General features: G+C 32.7%; 2 long non-coding RNA genes across 2 annotated transcripts in view; both read left to right on the plus strand.

The window, feature by feature from the left end:
* Window positions 1–23,748, plus strand: part of LOC149416951 (uncharacterized) — a 236,930-nt gene that overhangs the window by 206,228 nt on the left and 6,954 nt on the right. The gene's annotated exons all lie outside the window — the stretch shown is intronic.
* LOC149416952 (uncharacterized) lies at window positions 11,996–13,960 on the plus strand. Its single transcript, XR_016303393.1, has 3 exons — window positions 11,996–12,070; window positions 12,213–12,525; window positions 13,507–13,960. It is a non-coding gene; the product is annotated as an uncharacterized LOC149416952 (long non-coding RNA).

A 23,748-nucleotide genomic window follows, 5' to 3' on the forward strand; every position in this document is an offset into this window, starting at 1 on the left:
TTTTGAACAAAACAGGATTTACATAGCTTCTGTTTTCTATTTTTACTACTCTTCCATTAAAAGCATTTGCTTGAGGATGAAAGAAGAGTGTACATTTGCGAAAAAATAATCGTATAGTTCAATTTGGATAAAAAAAACAACAAGACTTTAATTTTACATGATAAATTTTTAGCAATTTTTACAGCATTTGGTTCCTTAGAACGGACAATCTGCCTAGCTAGGAACTTTATTTTTTTTATTTCCTTTATTTTTTCCCAATTTAAATATTTGAAATTACAAGTTTTATAATAATAGGAAAGGGAACCCAGTAATTTCGACCTACGATTCATAATAACACTTGTACTTATTTTTAATATACTTATACATTTATTGCAATATCATTGTCTTGTCATCTTTTCTATATACATGTATCTAATGTAATGTAATAAATAAATTTTAAAAAAAATTGAAAAAATGTAATGCATTATTTGTGGTGAAATAATTAAAATATTTTAAATTAAAGATTTATCTTACATAAAGGTTATGGTACGAAATTAAATACCATCCAAATTTTTGTATTCGGAAAGAAGAAAAAAATATTATGGAGGATAAATAGAGTACTGTAAGACAATTTGTGAGATTTTCAGGTGAAACTAGGGTAAGCAATTTTTTTGTTAATGATTTTCCTAAAATATTTTTTTAAGGAGTTCAACGTTTACCACGATAGGAGTTGGCATGCGTTGTGGAGAATATAAAGGAAAGTTAGATTCTTAACAATTATTACAGCAATTGAAATATGTTACAAAAATCATTGTAATATAATGAAAAAAAATAATGTATATATTTTTTAAGTAAGAGAATTGAAACCAGTTACATAATATATATATTTTGTAGTGTGCAAATTTGTTTAGGGTGTGAAATGTAAAACTTAATGGCAAGGTATCCATGGTTTTTACGTCCAAAGGCTGTGTTTGTTTTAGGTATTTGTAGTTGATGTGCATGTACATTTGTCACATGAGAACGGGTCGCTTCTACGATTCGTTCTTAAGTACAACAGCTCGGCTGTGGAACGAACTGCTGGCCTCTGTGTTTCCTCCCACCTACAACATGGGACTCTTCAAGACCCATGTTCACTCCTTCCTCTCCACAAAAAGACCCTCCACACAGCATCCCCAAAGATGACAAAGGCCCTGAGGGAAATTATTTTCTTCAGGGCCTCCTGTGTGGAGTTAATATAAATAAAAAAAATCATATTCTAGTATGGCAAGGACTTCAAGAGGTGTTAATTGTATTTATATTATAGAAGGATATTAGTATGAATGTAGTTTTCTTATCGTCAGCACTGGGAATTTTTTAAATATGCTTAAAGTGAGGGTTTGTATTGGTACTTTAAATATTCCATCTATTAAGCTTTGTACAGTATGTCAATACATGCTTTGCTGGCTAAACTATATATTTATTGCATTTTATAAAATAAACCTGCTTTGTGTGAAGGTCTGTAATTTACAATATTTATATTGCCTTTTAAATAAATCTAATGACTTTTTGTTTTCAATGAATGAATGCAAATCTTGGAAACGAAAATTAACCCACATCGAGCTAAAACTCGGCAGATATACTTAAAGTCGTTAACAATGCACTCCATCAAATACGTGGCAATAACGTACACATTTCAGCAGTTAATATACTAAATAAATAACGGTCCTACCCGATCGGCATTTGGCGAGGTGGGTAAAGTTGTCGATTCTAGTTCATGGGCAGGAAGGTTCAATCCTTTTTCAACCCACAAATCTATATATTTAATTATATATAAGTTTTTGTTTGAAATTGCTGTAGCCATGTATGTTGACCAGATCTGAATGGCCAGATACTTCCCCACCATCCTCTAATTCATCTCCTTCCACTCCCCAATACCTTCATCCTAAAACAATACCCAATCGGGGATGCAATAGCTTCACTGAAATAATAATACTAATATTCAGAGTTGATTTTTGGTAAAACTGTATAATAACAAGTTTTATTATTTAAAACAATTATTACTATACTTTTTTCATATTTTCACATCAAACCTTAAAAAAGAGGAAATATTTATTTTAATTAAAAAATAACAATGGAATTCCACCATGAATTAACTATTTTACTAGCAAAAAAGTTAAAGTTATTTTGCTGTTACGGTTTGCTCGCAGAACTAAGATTTTCTCCCCGTTTCTTCAAGACCTGATTGGCTAAACAAAGAGACCAAGTCGGCGGAAACTCTGACTGCAATTGAGGTCGAAATGTATGGGTTTATGAATATTTGCTCAACTACTTAGTTCTTAGTCCACCTCGGAGAAGACGATAAACTTCTTTGTTTGAACATCGTATGGCTTCAGCAAGCTCTGAGCTTTTAGGTCAATGGACACTTATGGTTATACGAAAAGTTTTGTAAAATGGAGTTAGCATTATGAATGATACTTTAGCTTTAAATTTTTTTTACATTCCGTGATTCTAATCTATTGGTTTTCTTTTTGCATTCATTTGCACGGTCTTAGTGGTCTAGTGGTTATCATCCTTGGCTACGAATCCGGAGTTCGAGGGTTCAAATCACGGCGAATATGTGTTATTTAGCATTTATTAACATGTTTAGTATATTTGCGGCACGTTCCAGAGCGGTATATAATTTCAGGTCACTATTCAGAATTGAAACGTTGCTTTAAATTACACTAACCGTGTTTTGTGACCAGATTTCAATGGTCAGTTACTTCTCTTCTACGTCTCCTTCCCTTCCCCGTCCCCTTCAGCATAACAACATACCGGAATTGGGGATGCCATAATCTCACTTGTTCCATGCGATTGGGAGCAGTTGTTACTATTATGCGGTACCAACATATAAAAATAAATGTTTTGTAGATACTCTCTGTATCACCCTGGTGAAAGACCAGCATTAGAGTGCCAAGAGCTCAAAAAAAGAGATCATCTTTTCAGAACACATCAAAATACTACGTATCTATGTACCTACTAAGAGTGTAAATCTTAAAATATATAATTGAAAATAACATTCCTGACAGCAGTTGTAAAAGTGTAATGAATAATGATTTTCTCTTTTGGATAATAAAATCATTTTTTTTTAAATTTCATCTAAATATATAATATATATATACCGTCTGGATAGTACCTACTTTTGTTTTAAGTAGATAACATTTTACTGTTTTCTACGGAAAAAAAGGATTTTGCAAAGTAATTCGTGTATGGTTCACCAACTGTGTTCATTGAGTTTCGTTGTGGAAACCTTTCGACTTTAATTTAAGTGAATTATTTTAACGGTTTGAATACTTAATTTTACGTTCCCTTCATTTTACACTTGCTCCCATTTCTCATAAATATAAATTTTAAGGCAATGCCATATGTAGTAATGCAAAATCATGTGTTTTTGTTTTGAAAATTTTGTCGCCTAGAAATGTTTCAGATGCTTTAATCAAATATTGCGAGTAGAATATATCATGACCTTTGAAATAATCGAGTATTTTTTATAAGCCCAGAAAAAAATAATGTATAGGCCTATGAAAACTGCTTTAAAGTTTAAAAACTCCTACTTACAAACCCATTTTCGGTTAGGATTTTATTGTATGATGTGATAAATTAAGTTATTTATAAAATGATCGGAAAAAAAATATATTTTTGCCTGAACATCCACAAAATAAAATAAAAGGCACTTTTTGGCCATGTTTTTTTATTGCATAAATCAAAACAGGCGGATGATGTTAAGCGGGAATTTAAACCTTATCGCCATCTACGTAAGGGTTGTTGTTGATAGCGGCTCAATTTAAAATATTACACGTAGTAGTGCATCGCCTTAAGGAAATAGCTTTGAATAATATAAAGCAACCCGTATGTGCGTTGTATTAAATGAAAACCGCAACAAAAATCATTATGCAATACACACACTCATGTTAACATTCCATTGAAGTGAAGAACTAATAATTATTAATTATTACATTCACGTAGGAAGCACTTTTGGGGTATTCATAATTAAAATAAGAATAAAATAACTTAGTGAGTATGAGATGAAAATGTTGTAATGCAGGTTTTTAAATACCGATAAATTGTTTATCGGATTCGGTTACAGATGTATTTTCGCACTTTGGTTCATTATAATAATGAGATACAACGAGATGCTAACATTTAACATAGCGTTTTCGAAATTAACACGGGTTAAATTTAGTGTTCTTCAATGTTAAACCTTAAGAACAAAAAAACGTCTAACTCCCATACAAAATATAGCGCTGCCGCCTGTAAAAAAAAGTGCCCTTTTTGAGACAGATGACTGGCTAGTGACATCGCAGATCACGTCCATGGATTGATCTGCGATGTCACTAGCCAGTCACTAGACAGATGACTGGCTAGTGACATCGCAGATCACGTCCATGGATTATGAGACAGATGACTGGCTAGTGACATCGCAGATCACGTCCATGGATTATGTGCGTCTTCGGGAGACCCGAAAAATTAAAACTTTGACAATTATTGACTTACGGTAATTATGTAATAATATTGATTGATTGAAATCTCCACTCATCAGACCTTTGCCAACTTTGGGATGCTCTGTTGATTTAGGAAAAAGAAAAGGTAAAACACTGGTTATAATATACATTGCGTCTAAAATATACAATAACCTACCTGAAAAAAACAAGAAAATCGAATAATATTAACAAATACAAAATCCTGGTCAAACAATGGATCATCGAAAAAGGTCGTGCAATAATTAGTCACCTCACCCAAATATAATCCTCTATCTCATAATGATATTATTGTTACCACTACCTACCAACCTGAAATTTTTTGTCAAATATTTTTGTTTTATAGAAAAATGTACTTTATTTTAATATCATAAAATATTTATTAACTATTCTGTCTCGGCACAGGATTTCCTAGTGTGACAGGCAAAACCAAAAAAAAAATATATTTAAACCTTTTTATATAGATGCACAAAATAAATAAAAATAAAATAAATAAAGAAAACTATGTTTTAGGATACTGATTACAACAGCCGAAAATTAATTCCTTATACCTAAGCCTAATTAACTAGTATTTATTTTAATATAAATTACTATTAATTCGTCGAGTTTAACACATGCTCCAGATTGACCAATACATTCTCACTTGAGCGTGGTGGTTGTCACAATAATATCTAACACCTTTGCGGCAATATGGCATCTATTTTGCAAGGAAACTCCTATTATAGATCTTTATGCGAGTCCTGAAAACACGAAGGTAGATATTGTTATCTTTTTCTAGGTTAGACAATCAATACGATAAATAAATTATAATATTAAAGCATTTACAGATAGTAAACCGCGCAATTCTTCGCTATTGCAAATGTCTTTCTCAGGCGTCTCCGACTTCTTTCACCATTCACTACTTACATACCATAATATAACTATTAAAAAACTACATTACATCAACTTTAAGTCGACTCCGTAACTTATCAAAGTGCAGAGATATTGCGATAAGCATTCCTCGGGTATCTCTGACTTCATCTACACTCTTCATAAACACTCCTGGCTTTGAAATTTTCGCGATGATTCAACATAAGTTCTTGAAGTATATAAACTATAAATTGCATATTCCTGTAGAAAACATTGATTATAACTACTTACTAGATAAATTGTCCTTATTAAAACTTTCTGAAAGAAGAATAAACACAGATTTAATAGTACTATATAAAATACTTCATTACAAAATTGACTGTCCTGAGTTACTCCAATTAATCAGCATCCACATACCCAAAAGATCTTGCCGAAATTTACTACCCTTTTATTTTTACAACACAAGGACACTGTCTTATCAAAATTCCCCAATTCCAAGACTTCACAGTCTCGGAAATAAATACTCTGATCTGGGAGATATATTTCATCTTAAAAATAATCAATATAAATATTGTTTATTTCAATTCTTTTATAGATCGAGACACAAATAGACATCTATAATTTCCGCAATATATATATTTTTATTTTTATTTTGAATATCTATTTATGTGAGACTTCTTATCATTTTTACTAATGTATCTTATTTTATTATATGCTTTTGTTGTAACATTTAATATTTTTTCTTTTTTCGTTGTATTATGTTTCCTTTATTGTTTTAATTTTGTAGAATCTATAATAACTGTGATACTCTACTATTAAACTTTGTGGTGTGTAAAAGCCCATTAGGGCGTGTAATAATAATAAATAATAAATAAATAGATATTGGTTGACCTCTTTTCGAGTTTAGCGAGCAAAAACATTCGCTGGCTGAATTTTGACGAATTAAGATTTGCGTACGAAACCGTGCTTTAATTAATTGTCTTAAAATACTCCATTGTTTTAACCGGTCCACCCCTGCTACAAGGACATGAATACGTGTATTGTATTATCATATCGTCCTGTCATACAAACACATATTCATTACTTCATTAGCATCATCATATAATATATCGCGCGAATGTCTTTATTTATCTCTATGTAACGTGTCAAAAATGAGAGACTAAACCTTCACATTGTTTATTAATAGTGGCGTGTGGTTCACACTAAAGGAATTCTTTGTTTATTACTTTATGGAATTCAATTACTTATGATTAATGTGAAGGTTAACGTTAAGTTACTATAAGTTATTTGAATGTACTGTATATATAATCGACCACCAGCTACGAGCATGTGCCTAGATTGGTGGTATTAACATACCCAATAATTGTAATACTAAAAAAAACACTAAATAAAGAAAAATAAAAATAAAACTTTTTTAGATTAATCTTTTCAACGAATCGGTTTACATTATAAATATCAATAAATATGATTTCGATAAATTAAAGCTTTTTCTATCGTTTCATTTGTGTGGATTGAAAATAAAATTGTTAGTTCATAAAAAATATAAGCGTAGACGACCAAAGAATGTATTTTTTTCATTAATTTTTTTTTAAATATGTATAGCTTACAGGAGTCCCAACTACTTCCAACCATCTCGAGCCAGTAAGACTATGGCTTCCCCAATTGGGGAATGTTCTGAGGCTGAAGGTTTTTGGGAGGAAAAGGAGATGGAAAGAGGTGGGGGAGTACCTGGCTAGTCAGATCTGGTCACCAAAGACGGCTAAAGCCATTTCAAGCAACGTTTCAAGTCTGAATAGTGGTCTTACACCAGGGCGATACTGAGATTATGTTCCACTCTGGGACGTGCCGCACGTATGCTAATATATTATTTAAATGGATAAATTTTAATATACAACAAATAAATAAAATAAAATTTATTTGCGCACGCCGGGTATTGAACCCGCCGCCGCGGAGGAAAATATGAACGTATATAAGAAATAACTTTTGAATACTACAATATTATGGCTAAGATTATTGTTGACAGTGTCTCTTGATTAACTTTGTTCTTCTCGTAAAATTATTCCCAGAATAAGTAAAAACCACTTTTAAGCATGAAATTGAACGTTTTTAAACTCCGATTGCCAAACGATTTTTGTGTATATTACCTATTCTCGTGGCGATATAAGGCCCAACTATACAATTTTTTGGCTTGCGGCTTCCTTTTAACCCTTTCAGCCCCAGTGTTTTTGGAAATTAACACGATCTTTGTGATTTTTTTCATCGTAACGGTAGCGATTTAGAAAAGCCATGTTTTTTTCTCATGGCTTGTAATCTTTTCTGTGGCGTCTATTTTTTCCGCTCGGTTGAAATCCTTATTCCCTTCACAAAAACGATACATATTTTGACACCTGCTGATTGTGAGTTTTATCGAATTTCTGCGTTCATTGATTATTTCATTTAAGGTGAGATATCAATATTTTCTACTCGAATTACAAATATTTTAACGCATAATAATAATAACATCAGTTCAATTGCACTGTTCACAGTAATTTGCCAGAATATTGGAAATGAATTTCAATGTTCATTCAAATTAACACTGGTAGTGACGGACATATTTTCGACTAGTATTGTGAATTTTAAAGATTATGATCCTAGATTATTTCTTTATTTCTTAATGAATTTTTGTTTAAATATTATTTGTTTCAAACCTTAGAGATTATCATTACATTGTAAATGTGCATTTTTGACATGAAACAGTTATTTGTATTATTTTTGTGTTATTTTTATTTTACCTTAACTTTACTTAAAAAATAACCTCTGACGTCCAATTTTAATCCAAATTAACATAGAACAAATTAAAAAAATAATAGTTTCAAATAATTTTCTATTATCAAGCATTACATATTTTATATATGTGGAAACAATAATGCGGGTGTGAAAAATTTAAGGTAACATAAGTCTCTAATAACGGGGGTTTACTCGACGCTCACATTTTAATTATTTTTGATTAATACTGTATTACTAAAATCTCAAATGTTTCTAGAGGGATCCCTACGGATGTATTTATTGTTTACGGATGTAGGTACCGATGTATTTACCTACGGATGTAGGTACGTTATTTATATTAAATATTTTATAAAACCATAGGAAGTTTTTATAAAACGTTTTTCATATATAAAATTAGCGGTTAGCACCAAATTTCATTTTTATAAACTATAAATTAGTATCTTCCCGAGGGATCCCTCTAGAACCATTTGAGATTTTAGTAATACGTTCATCAAAAATAATTCAATACTTTTTTCTATTTTTTAACGCTTTAATGATATTTGCGTCCATTATAAAATTATTTGAAAATATTCATATCAAATCAACTTCCCAATAATCAACAGTGAGGAACTCGAAATCCTTCCAACGGTAAATAACTCTTAATTAAATTAAATTGTAAATCGTTTCAAATGAGTGAACACTTTATTCAAGTATCGATTTCCGTTATAAGAACCCAGTAGAGTAGGAAATGTAACTTTTTCCACAATTTACTTAATTATTATCAAAGCTCTCAGAAGCTTTTGCGTGTTCTGAAATAAATACTAATTAATTAATTTAGCAAAGTAACGATATACGAAATTGATAACCAAATACGAAACTTTTTTGCCAATTATTTTTCGATATAAAAATTGTTTGAACGCGAAGGGAGATCATTATTACGGGGTTCTTAAGTCTCTCCCCTCAAAGTCCTCTCTAGGATTAAAGGAAAACAGACCTAGTAACTCCACTTAACAAAAATGTATTTTCATTTGAATCGGGTATTAATGTGGAGAGAAGTATTGCTTTGACCCTTTTGAAGATTGAAAGTTGTTTTGGGATTGTTTTGATGTTTTTTGAAGCTAGTGGTGCAAGTCATATTATTCCTTTGTTCCCGCTGGCATAAACCGTCAGCTTAGCGGAGAACTCTCGAGGAAACTTAATTTTATTACGGAGAGAAGGAGTTCTCGAGAGCGCTTTATTTTTCAATTATGTTCGGAATTATTTTTCTTTGAAGAGTATCCCTGTGTCTGACGTTTGTCAAACGGTAATTTAAAAAATGAGGGTAAATCTGTGAGTTTTTATGTATTTTTATACCTTCGTAAAAACCCACGAAGGTTATAAAGGCACTGGTGTGTATTTTACTTTTCGTTCAAAATACTTTAATGAAAATAAATTAATTACGGTTTAGTCGTCTTTTATGGAGTTGACATTTCAATTTATGTATGAATCTTTAATATTAAAAGAAACTTATTGTTAATTGTTATTTTTGTAACTTTGTTAACACATTCGCTGCCGGGAGCTTTTGTTACGGTTAAAATTACATATGATTGGTCCGCCCATGGGAGTGATTGGTACCGAACCAGTTACGTTTTAAGCACATGCCAATAACCATAAAAATTGCGCATTAATTAAATAACTAACATTAATTTATGTATCAAATACGTCTGTCTCGACACAGGTTTATCTTAGTGAGACAGACATCGAAAAAAAAACCTGTAAAAAAACTTTATATTGATAATAAAAAAAAATAATAAAAAAAAAATAGTTAACAAGCAAATAAAAGTGTCTTGTCTTATTGAAGTGACATAATGTTTTGAGCATCATAGAGACAAATTGATAAAAGTGTATCTTGGGATTGTATCAATTCCCGGAGTAAGAACAAGGTAAAATCAATGGAAAGTTCTCAAATATCGTAATTCTTTATTGACAAGATAATCTTTTTTATACCTATAGATGCGTGGGGGGGGGGGGTAAAACTCTGATTTTGTTTTGAACCCCGTGTAAGAAACGTTGGCAAGATAAGGAGAAAACGCGAAATTATCTGTTCAAGAAAGAACTTCGATATTTAAAAATGATCAATTTCAACAAAAGTAAGTAAAAAAATGACACATCATTCGAATATACATTGAATAAAGACTAAACCTAGAAATGCATTTCATACAAATTTGAATGGAAACAAATATTTCAATAGCCTATGCACACTCACTAACACTCGCCTGACATCGTACATCTCCATACTATTTGAACTTCTTGATCGTGGTGAAACACAGTTTTGTATAGGAAATGTAATACTCGACTGGGCAAATATTTGGATCACGTCATCAAGGCATTTATTGCGTTCTTCTTTATCGTACGCGAAAATCGGTTTGTCTCTTCAGTGCCTTATAACATACAAATACAAATAGCTTTCTTTTTTTCGGAATTAATGTTCATTGTTTATGAAAAGATAAACAAATCAAATAAATTTATAGAGAGATTCTAATTTTGTCACGATGTCATTTAAAGAGTAGGTACACAAAAAAATAATATAAGATTTTTTGAATGATTTACTGCCATTAATTAGGTAGGTATACATAATAGTTAGTGATAAGTTGAATCGAAGTAGATAAAAACGTTGTAATTACGATGAAATAGTGTAAAGCACGTAAATTATTAATTAATTTTGAAATCGCTCAGTTTCCCAGCAGTTATGTTTATGTCCAACTACGTTAGTTTAGTTTAGTACTAGTTGTATGCATTTTAACAACGAAAGACGCTAGTAAAAATCCCTACATTAAGACATTTTCGTAGATCACACCTCTAGGGATTTTCCATTCAGTGCTTTTGAGTGAAACAATCTCATAATTAATGGAGTGTTAAAGTAATTAAAAATATTAATGTGGAATATAATCAATGTGAAAACAGCAAGAATAAACAGGATTACAATTAAAAATAAAGTCGATTTAATATGCATTAGTATAATTACGATTATCCTTCTTGCGTGCATTATCTAATGCTACGTATACATCCGCGAGCCGAACTGACGAACTGAACCTCAACTTGTGGGAAAAAACGAAGCAACCGCAAATGACGCGAAACGCCGCTTGCAGTTGACTTGTTTCTTTCCCGTAAGTCGTGGTACGATTCGCAATTCATAGATTATAGAATCATATTAAGAAACAATGGATTATGATTTCTTATTACATTCATTGAAATTGCTTAAGTTAAGTGATAGAAGAAAAATTTATCTTATATTTTTATACAAAATTATCAGTTGGATAGTCCTGACATTAGATTAAGGTCCTCTAGTTTGTATTTTTGTGACAATTATACCACAGTCTCAGGATATAACTCAGTTATGAATAGATTGCACACACTTGAGCACTTTTATGCTAAAATCGCAGATACTATAAATCGCTGATACTACAATTCACCTTGTAAAGTATAAAGCTGCACTAATAGCACATTTTTACTTATTTTAATGAGATCACTACATAACAGGCTATTGTCATTGCTTATTTCTTTTTCTGTTATTTTATTTTTTATGTTTTAACTTAATTTAATTCTTTAATTTTTCTCATCAAAATTTAATACTGCACTATGTATATGTAAAAATATAAAATAAAAATTTTGTATGTAAATGGCACTTGTGCCGAAAATTCTAAATAAATATGCACCCTTAATATACCATTGTACAAAATGTACCAATAACCAATCGAAAAATAGATAAGGCCCCAGTACACATTCGGCCAACGCGTGCGGCGAATGCGACCGGCAGATTTTCGTGATACCGTTCACACATTCGCGTGTTCATTCGGCGTTGGTCGCTAGATGAAGATGGACGTTAGGGCGACTGCGGCCGCTGCGATATACTTGTACAGCGCTTTCAAATTTGTTTTACTTGTGCACCAGAGAAGAGTGATTAAAAAAAGATGGCGCAAAAGAAGATGGTGGATGCTGAGTATTCATCGAAACAGAACAAGGTAAATCAAATTTTGTTTTAATTGTTAGTATCCTATTTTGAATGTGTGTACTTCTAGAGTATTCTGCCACCCCTTTGTGAAAATATAGGCGTGACGGTATTTATTTTTATTATATAGAATTTAAAAAAAAACATTTTTTTAGGGAGACCATGAACAACCAACTTGCCGAGCTTCTAGCAGAGCCATCTGGAGAGTTTGAAAACTTCGTACGATTGTCACCTACTGACTTTGAATACCTCGTACAAAAAATTTCCCCGATCGTTTCAAAACAGGACACAAAATGGAGGGAAGCTATACCAGTAAAAATACGGCTAGCAGTGACTTTAAGATTCCTAGCTACCGGGGACAGTTACAGAAGTCTGCACTATCTGTTTAAAATGTCAAGCCCAGCCATCTCACGCATAGTGATTGAAGTCTGTTTAGCACTCAATGAAGTGTTAAAAGATATGATTAAGGTAGGTAAAAAAAAAGGTTTTATTTTTAATCAATTATTTATTTCAAGATAATACTTAGCTTATTTGTGTTGACAAATATTTGACTCAAATAGGTTTCAATTAATTTGTTTTTTTTATGCATCTCTATATGCTCGATAAGGAATATTTTGTGATGGAGTTGCGTCAGTTTCTGAAGAATTGTACCCTTCGCACGTGTAACTGTGATCATCAGTCATAGTATGTTGAGAGACTTCTGGTATACTTATTACAACAGGAGATTCTTGCTGTTCTTGTGACGGTGGATGGGTTGGGTTGGGTGAAGATTGTGACGTGTATATTTGTGCTGGGGCTAAAACTTCATTGGAAATTATTTGAACTCGTCGAGGTAGAAGTTGATTAGGAACATAATATGTAGATGGTGGTGTACTTGCTGAAAATGGTCTGTTTTGAGGGGAAGAAGGCGGAGGAGGCGAGCATGACCATTCAGATCGGTATAAATTTTGAGAAGATGGTGGACGAATGACATATGAATTTTGAGAAGAGGGCGGACGAATGAAGTATGAATTTTTAGGAATCATTTGTGATTTTCGACGTCTGTTTAACAACATGTTATCTATATCTAACATGATTTCTTCTCTTTCAATCTCTGTATATTTCCTCAGTTTTGTTGCAAGAAGTTTTCCATATAATTCGCATGGATCATCTTCTCGTGTTGAAGAATCTTTACTAAGGACTTGATTTAAAGTGTTGAAAGCATTTGACATCTCTCTGCTAGCCTCTGTTAATTCTGGCGGATTTTTGCAACGTCGCTTTGTAGCTGGAACTTTTCCTGGATTACTGTTACTCCCAGCTACGGAGTTGTTTCCTTGACTATCATCTTGTTCATCTAGTGTATCTTCTACAGAATATGTCGATGATGAGGCCAGTAAAAAAATAACTTGTTAAAAACATGTTGAAATTTTTTTAATAAATTTTTTAACTCGTTAAAAACTTTTTTTTCAGATGCCTGAAACTGCAGACGAATGGGTTAACAAGTCAGAAGGATTTACTTTCCCCCATTGCCTTGGGGCTATAGATGGCAAACACATAACTATACAATCACCGGCAAAGAGTGCGTCTGACTATATTAACTATAAAGGCAGCTTCAGCATTGTTCTACTAGCTCTAGTTGATAGTAATTATTGTTTTTTGTTTGCCGATGTAGGATGTAAAGGTCGGATAAGTGATGGCGGCGTATTTAATCAGAGTGTTTTATGTCAAAAAATATCTTCTGGCACTATGAATTTACCACCTCCGAGCCCACTTCCGGATGGCGACAATGATATTCCGTTCGTATTTTTAGGAGATGGAGCATTTGCGCTTAGTAGCCACATAATGAAACCTTTTGCAGGCCACCATGCCCAAGGATCCCCGGAAAGAATATTTAATCAGCAATTGTCTCATTCTCGTGTAAAAGTAGAAAATACTTTCGGCATCCTATCCAACAAGTTTCGAATTTTTAAAAAAGCTATAGCTCTGGAAACCCCTTTACGAGCCTCTATTATTTCAATGTCTTGTCTACTTTTACATAACTTCTTGAGATACAGTAGTTCATCTCGGAATATTTATACACCCCCAGGTTCATTTGATACTTTCATTAACGGAGAACTTGTACGACCAGGTTCATGGAGAAATGAAAATAGAGATAGTGCTTTGTTGCCATTACAAAATGTGCCACGTAGACCTACCCAAACAGCAACCCAGATACGGTTGGATTTTATGAATTATTTTTGTAGAAACAGTATAGAAAATAATTAAAATTTGTCAAAATAAATATGTTGTTTTACTTACACTGTTACCCTCTGTGTTAATAATGCTGGAACATTCATAAACGTCATTTAAAAAATTGTCCATTGCTTCATAAAACGGCCAAATTGGGTTGTAATATTCCTCTTCACCCATGCCGGATTTAATGGACTGGATTTTCTTTCTACGATGAATTCTGTACGTTGCCATTAACGACTCCTTCTTTTTTTTAAATTCACTTACAGGGATATTCATACTGTCTGCAATTCTACTCCAAGCATCATTAACCTGAAATAAAAAAAGTAGTTAGGAACTACTAGCTCTAGTTGATAGTAAAAACGAAAAAAGTAGCTAGAAACGGTATACCTATAGACAAATTAATATCGCAACTAAACATGTATTATTTTATGTAGTGAGGCAAGTTACTTACTCTGTTTTTATTTTTGTGTTGCTGGTGTTTGGGGTTCCATATAATGGATTCATTATGATAATAATCAATGAACCTAAACAGTTCTTCGTTACTCCATGGCGCCATATTCGCGACACGACACTACAGTCTACTAAATATACCAAACCACGCACGTCCACTCCGGCCGACGCGCAACTATGAACTGAACGTTCGGCCAATGTGTGAACGCTCTTTGCCGCTCGCGCCAAATTCCTTTGATTCGTGCACGAAAAACCGACACTCATCGGCTCGCCGGCGAGCGTTGGCCGCAAACGCGAAATTCACACAAAATGGCCCAGTAAACATTCGGCCAACGCGTTGGCCGCACGCGTTGGCCGAATGTGTACTGGGGCCTTTACGTATTTTGTAATGTCAGCGTTGAACTTCATGAAATGTCTCATTTACCAACAATGAAGACAAATCCTAAAAGAAAGAAAATCTTTTCTTTTGATACTTTTTCTTGTCACATTTTTAGGTTTTGGGGTCACTTAACTCAACATTTTTCAAGAAAATAATTTCCCTCAGGGCCTATGTCATCTTTGGGGACGCTGTCTGGAGGATCTTTTTTAAGAAAAGGAATGAGAATAAGTTTTGGGAAGGAAAATGGTACGAGGGGTGGGTAGGTATATAGGGATCAGTGTCTCCTGGAGTGACGAACGTATGAATATATCCCTTCCACTGCGGCGCAAGGCGATGGGTCGAAAGCCCAGTTGGAGAGGTCAAAGGATCTCTACTAACCATCCTCTCCCGATCTGTAACGCCACGCAGCTGGCGGGCAGGCGCATCTTGAACACATCCTAAACCCGGGCGCAACTGATAAATCACCAAGCGTAGCAAACTAAGTTAAAGGTGTTGGTTATCCAATAAATGATCCCGGGGCGGCGGTATCCAAGTCCTCCTCTCAAATTGTAAATTTCTGTTGACTTCACTGTATTTTATTTTACTGTGTAAAAAACACATGAAGATTTTAAATATCTATTCTAACAAAAATCGTTCTGAAATAACCGATTACTGTGCGGTTTGTAATTGAAAAATAATGATTCTATGAAGCAGATAGTATTACTTTTTCAAATACTAATAACTAACTAAATATTTATTTATTTATTTATTAACGGACATCGTCCAAATTACAAAATAATAACACGAATAAAGTAAAATGAAAAATACAGGAATAGACAAAGGTACATGAAAGCAAAGACATATGGTAGATATAATATAAGAAAATAAAGTGACAAGTCGAATCAAGTCAAGAATACGCCGTGGGTCAGGACCACAGGACACTTATAATATTCCGTCACTTGTTTAGCGACTGCAAAAATCATTCAGACTTATCCCAAAAAAGTTAAGGTTTTGACTTGAGTTGACCAGTCTACACATTCTGGACAATGGTGAATAATATCCATAATTTGACGAATGATGATTGAAGAAGAGCAGTTCATTATTTCTGAGTCTTTGCGAGGGGATATTGAAGGGAATGAGTTGCAGTAGAGTAGGTGAATAAATAATACCATTTACAATTTTGAAGAAGAAAATGAGGTCATTTCTTTCCCGACGGACTTCCAAAGGAGAGAGGTTTAGAGTTAGTTCAATATAATTACATGAGGATAGTACAATACTGTTTTGTCCCAGCTCCGAACCCACTGTCCTAGTTTAAACAGTAGTTTGGAAGACAGGACAATGAACCAATACTGTGTCCCAGAGATGGGCGGGAAAGCTAACCCCGCAGGATCTACCCCAACGCGCGTTGTCTTGTATCCATTCTGACGTCGCGGTCGTTTGAACTACAGTAGAATTAATGTATTGTCCCATTCTACTGGCCTGCGCGGTCAGGGAAATTCGCTGAGTAGGGACAGGACACTATTGTATTGTCCTCGTAATATCCCGGCATAACATAAAATGATTTAAGACTTACACAAAAAGAGGACAGAACTCGCAAATTTTAACACAGGTTATTTTTTTCTTTCTACGTTATATTTTTATTATTCTTACAATTATTATATTGAAAGTAAATTCAAACTCAAATGTGATATTTACATTTCACAGATGTGTTCTTTGCTAAATTACATCTTTAGTTTTTCAACAAGTTTTCGTTTGATTTCTCTACCAACCTTTGAATAGGAAAAAGTTCTAAGGATAACTAATTAATTTACGTGAGTAATTACTTCAAATGTGCCTACTTAATGACAAAAAGATTATCTTCTCTTTCTTCTTGTAAATTGAATTTAATTAATTTTATGAAGAATTCGTGCGTCTAGTCGCGATATTTTTAAAACAAAGTTAAGAAAAAATAATAATGTAATCAATTTTCTGTTAAATTTTCAATGTATAAGGCTAAGCTAAAACAAGATATTTTCGAAGGAAGCAAATACTTTGGGGTGTGACATATTGAATGAAAAAAACATACACTTAGTAAGACACCACTTTATTTTTGAATTAATAACAATAGCCTCTTAGGCTTAGGCTATTGTTAGGCTATTGTTATTAATTCAAAAATAAAGTGGTGTCTTACTAAGTGTATGTTTTTTTCATTTAAAACAAGATAGTATTTGAAAAATTAAATTTAAAATTAGAATGCAATATTTCATGAACCTAAAAAAAAGACATAGTTTAAAAAGATATAATTTATGAGCAAACTACCCAACTCAATATAAAAACTTGTATTTAGCTTGGGAACAACACAAAATACCTGCATTCTCCCATCACAACGATGAATTAATGCGAATTTCCCGTGTAATTAGGGCGCGGATGCATAAATCTCCGCGCTGCTTAGCTCCGAAAGTGTTTACCGAAAGAATATACGCGGAGTTGCCGACTTGCCGCTGCTGTCTTGTGCCCTGTGCCGGTACCCGTACCCGCTTGTTGCCTGCAGACGCATTACTTCCACTTAGCTCTCACAAGTAACCTAATGAGAATTTAATGCAGTTGGTTTGTCGGCAGAACGGATGGCACCGTTTGCAAACGGATAATCCCGCTCTGGGGTATGTACATAATGCAACATTTAAAATCTCAATACACACTCATACAATAAGTATGGTAAACGCATTCAAGATGATGTATTTATGTATATGTTAACGGAAATGTAATCCGTCATTGTATTAAATTCCTAGGAAATGTATGCAGTTCCCAAAATCGCCCGGAAATGTGTGAAATAATTTATATTTGACACATTTCCTAGGAAATCTATACATTTCCTAAATAGCAATCGGAAATATAAAACATTTAAAATATCAATGGGTACGCGGGGATAGCAGGGCAAGGGGAGGGTATTGCATCGTCTGATCAGGCGATCACGTTAGGGCCCGTTCCCACTTCCGTTTTCAAATCGGAGGCGGGTCCCGTTTTAAAAACTGATGCCCTAGCGGCTGTAGTGGATGTATGGAGCTGTTCACACTTGTCCGACACGATTTGAAAACGGATCCGACATTTTTTGTCGGATGGATCGCCAGCGCAGCGTGTCAAAATCAAAATCGTGTCGGAACTCGCTCGCTCATAGTTTTGTATGTTCACACTTGTCGTCTAGTCGTTCCGGCAGAGTCCCCGCCACCCTCCGACCCCTCCCCGCCCGCTCCCAGTCGTAACGCTGCGTGATTGTATTTGGTTATTTTGTTAAGTAAATAAATCAAAACTACAATAATGGATAAGGAAATAAATCCCAAAAATGTAATACCACTGGTCGAAGAAAGAGTTGTTACAATATTTTATTTATAACTAAATAAAAACAAAACACTTGGTGTACACAACTTTTTTATATCAAAATTATCAAATTGTTTCAAAATTTATTTTTTTAATTTTTAAATTTACTTTTTTTTTAAATTTTAAAGCTTAAATGAGATGCACGATGCACGGAAGAGCGTATTAGTATAAAACACATAATAAAAAAATATTTGAGTTGTTATTGTTTTCTTACTTTAAAATATCGATAACCTTTCTTCAGGAAAAATGCACTCTCTCAATTTTGTATTTTGATACGTTAAGCTCTCTGAAACTCGTTCCGGTAGATGGTTAAAGGAAGGGATAGACATTCTTAAGCCAATAAGCGCCCTTGAGGTGATTTTCTAACGGTGAAAACGGCGCTATATAAATAATTCAATCATTATTATTCTAAAATAATTAAAGAACTTTAGTTCACCACTTCTCAACTCACCAATTAACACTTGGAAAATTCCCACAGAAAATCTTTCAGCTATGATTGGGTGTACCCAAAATTTTCTTTTCACTTTTTTCCTTTTTTTAATAAGTACCACATGACAACAAGAGCTTCATCATCGTCCATTGCGCACCATTACTGAAGAATGAGCAAATAAAATGTTTTGGTTGAATCGACAATTATTTTTTTCGTAGAGTAGGATCCGATTTTAAAACGGATCCGTTTTTAAAACGGAGGTGTGAACAGGACCGCACGGCCTCCGATTTTAAAACGGGACCCGCCTCCGATTTGAAAACGGAAGTGGGAACGGGCACTTAGTGCCGCGTTTTTCTAAATTCAATTTGAGATGCATTGTGATCTATGGTTGTCATTGTTCAAGGTGTTGTCATTTTTTAGACGTTTTTGTACCTTTGCAAAAATCTGAAAATAATAATGGCGTGAAGAAAAGATTTTTCGTATTTCGTATCATTACACATTTCAACTAAGTCGGAACAGCTGAAACTCTTGTGCTGAATTGCACGTTGTATATAAATACGTGAAATCTCTTAAGAGGAAGCTACAAGCCAAAAATGTGTATATTATTGGTAAACCTACCTTATATTGTAGGCAATAGGCATTTAAATCGCTTGACAAACGAAGACTACAAACGTTCAATTTCAGGCACAAAACTGGTTGAAAGTGTCACAGATAATCTTAGCTATTTACCGTATTTTGACTATATTTTAAGTTGTTTCTTTTACGCGTTCATACATTTCTATATAAAAAAAATTTTTTAGAAGTTTTTATTTATATTTTTTATATCGTAACTTATTATTTTATTTGTATTTTACTCAAGCGAAACAATAGAAAAATTTTCAATTTATCTAAAGCATATTTTTTGGTATTCATAATGTACACCAATTAGTTATAAAGATTAATCAAAATAATGATTTAGCATAGATTTTTTTATTTCTATGGAACTAAATATTCTCACAATATTCTACTGCATCAATTTAAAAATGTCCGAATATTTGAAGGAAAAACATACACAAGAGCCCTGGCCATGTTAAATCTTTTAATATCCCAGCTTTTGAAACTCCTTTGGACAAAACGTTGTAAATACAGTTACGTCAGGAATACATAAAACTAAAAGTTGCTTCATAGTAAGATCATTGATTACCTTCAATAAACTTCTATCATGAGTATTTCATATTTTCTTCATTTTTTATGTGTTTGCACTGCCAAAATTATGCATTTTTCGTCAAGCTTATTTAACTGGCTTAAAATTTGTTGCAACCTTTCTATCATGTTTTAATTATTACCAAGTTTAATTTATAGAACTACGTTTTAATTTTTTTTTTTTTATATTCAATTAAAAGATAAACATTCAATTTATAAACAAGTTCTTATATGTAATTATTATTACGCGTGTCAACTGTATCGCCTTTCGAAGGCATTATGAAACTATTTACATAAAGTAAACCTAGTTGAAGGCGAAGCTTAATGCCAAATCACTATTTTGATTAATCTTTATAAAGAATTGGTGTACATTATGAATACAAAAAATATTTTTTATGTAAATTGAAGGTTTTTCTATCGCCTCGCTTGAGTAGAATATAAATAAAAAATAAATTACTCAATAAAGAATATAAATGCAAACTACTAAAAATTTTTTTTTTTCAATTGAAATGTATGAACGCATAAAGGAAACAACTTTTAAAAAATACAGTATTATAGCTAATATTAACTGTGACAGTTTCCCTAGATTAACTTTTTTGCTTTCTTTTAAAATTATATACAAAATAAATAAAAACCAGTTTTTTTGCTTGAAATCGAACGTTTCTAGACTCCGTTTGTCAAGTGATTTTAATGCCTTGTGGCAAGGGCTAGTGTAGGGCTTGTAATTAGCTGTAATTTACGGCGCCTATCCAATTCGTAAATTGTGTTCAGGAGATGGGAGATTGAAACGAATGTCTGCACAATTGATTTAGTTTATTTGTGAGGAAGATTTTTATAATTTGTGAAGGTGGCAGAAAGAAGGTAGTGCCGGCGGTTGAATCGAACCCTAAAAGAGAAATGAAGATTCCTCTTGTCATTCTCGCTTGCGTATAGCCGCGGATTAATTCGCGTTAGTATTGCCACGTGTGGGGGGAAATTAAGTAGTCCCACAGCCTATTACACATTTTTGGCTTGTAGCTTCCTCTTAAAGTAAGCCTAGTTTAACGATAAACAACTATACTAACCTGAAAATTACCATCTTAACACAGGTGTTCCACGCCTAGTGATATGAATAATACGTCATCACTGATATTAAATTTTCGTACATTATATAGGTGGTAGGTGGGTTTATGTTAAATTAAAAAATTCTTCAATATTTTATTTTTAATTACCGACACATCTGGCCCGGGCTCGTTTATTCTTCGAATTCCTTGGAAAAAACAACTAAACTTTATATTTCTTTTTGCAAATATTGGTTTTCCTTCCTGGATTAAAATCGTTCTCATTATAATTACACGAAATAAACATAAGGTTATAAAACCCACGCATTTCGTTTTTTTTAACCTCGTGTCTACTGAAATAAAATAAAAACAAATAAAAATTTATCCCATAAATATTGCCACCTGATTCTAAAATATTAATTAACGATACTATTAATAAAAGAAACACAATTTAATAGTATAATTATTAAGTTCTGAAAGATTTTTTTTTGTTTTTGTTATTGTTACAGCTGTTTCGCCTTTCAAGCCCATTTTCAAACTATCAAAGCAGTAGAACTAAATAATTATATTATTTAATATGATTTTAATTTTATTTAAAAAAATAAATAAATAGAGTTCTACGAATTAAACACAAAAACAATAAATAAAAAAAATATATAGGGAGTTTAAGATGAGGATACACTTGGCCCACGTACGCAACGTAAGCAACGCTTAATGCATCTGCACCACTTATAATACATACATTTCCTAAGTAAATAAATACTTCAGAAACACGCTTGTTACACGTCACACATAACGTCTACGCCGATCTGCGCTGTCCAGATCAGGGAGGGAATTGTAGCTAATTGTAAGAAAGGTGACGGCGGTGAAAGGCCTCCCAACGACTTGAATATTTGACGTTTAAGGTTATGTTTGTCTTGAAATTTGGCATTTATCAAAATTTTGTTGTTAAAATGGGAGATAAAATAAAATAACAAAATGATTAAAAAAAAGCAAGAGAAATGAGAATAATTCTTAGGCAAAATGGATTTCAAAATTAACTAGAATATTAAAAAAAATATTTTGACCTAAAGTGAAACAGATGCTGACCCTAAACGCAATGATATTTATACATAAAATAATAAATAACCTTTAAAAAAATATTTTCAAACAAAATTATATGCAACAAGGACACTCGGCATATAAAAGAGGAAAACAAAATGCTTTTCACAAACAAAATTAAGACATGGATTAAAGAATAAAAAAGGATGCATTACAAAAAAATATTATCTAAACATGTTTTTAAAAATTACCCACATAGTAAATATATCATACACAACCGAACTAATAATTACATAAATATTGCTTAGTTTTTATAACTCCCTTAATTATCTTAATTTCATTAAGTACTTTAATGTATTATTCATTTTTATTTAATGTATTTATATTTGTTCAATTAAACAAAATTTCAATATTGACCATTGTTTTATTTATATAAAATTTGTCACATAAAATTTTAAAATGGGGTCCTCAGCACGGATAAGCCCAGTGAGACTCACATTACCAAATAATATTTAATAAAAAATATACTCCTAGTATATCAATAAAAAATTAATAAAAAAAACTGACAACAAAAGAACTTGCAATGAAATTGGGCTTCCAAAAAAAAGACAATGCCGATGCACAAAATACAGGGTTTTCCAATAAGAGGTGTTATTTTGATAATCAATCGTAAAAGATCAATGGTTTCGTTTCTTGTATGGCACGTAGCGCCGTCCTGTTGAAAGTTAACGTTGTCCAGATCAATACCATTCAATTCCGGCCATAAAAAATAAAATATAAATAAAATAATATAATATACGAGAAAAATACGAGCGCCTAATATAGTCACGGCTCCCTAAAGGCTTCAACTTTCTATTATTTTATCATTTTATTCTATTTTATTTTCAATTTATTCTGTTTTCTTTTCTTTGTTTTTCTGTTCTATCTTTTTGTTTTTGATTATATTTTTTGTTGTATCTCTATATGGAATGTGTGGGACTGCACTTACCTCCTCACATACCGGAATAAACACTTTATTATTATTATTATTATTATTATAAAAAATCATTAATCATCTCTAGATAGCGCAATCCATTCACCGTAACTGTTGCTCCAGCCTCATTTTCAAACAAGTAAGGTCCAATGACTCCGCCGGACCATAAACCGCACCAAACAGTCACACGTTGAGGATATAGAGGCTTTTCAACTATAACTCTTTCGTTTTCCGAGCCCCAAATGCGACAATTTGGCTTGTTGACAGAGCCACCGAGGTGAAAATGGGCCTCATCGCTCAAGATGTTTTGCATTTGATTGACTCAAGTGAATTTTAATAATTTCAATGCATTTTTGAAGCGTGTATCGTTCCATTTTTATTAATGGCGTAGTTTCTAGTTGTCAAGTGTCAAAAAGTGACTGCTTTAAAAGAAACTTCTACCGAAATAACGGGCTATTCAAAATAACACCTTTTATTGGAAAAGCCTGTATTTAATCTAAGACTTAATAAATAATAAATAATAATAATTTCAGTTATTATTTCAGTTATGTGAAACAAATGGCCAATAATGTAATAACAGAATTTGAATAGAATCTATAATTAACTCTGAAATTTGATGAATTGTTCAAATTACGCTAAACAACTGGCCCTT

This window comes from Hesperophylax consimilis, chromosome 16 (assembly GCF_061612785.1).
Source record: "Hesperophylax consimilis isolate HC1 chromosome 16, BYU_Hcon_1.0, whole genome shotgun sequence".
Classification (NCBI taxonomy): domain Eukaryota; kingdom Metazoa; phylum Arthropoda; class Insecta; order Trichoptera; family Limnephilidae; genus Hesperophylax; species Hesperophylax consimilis.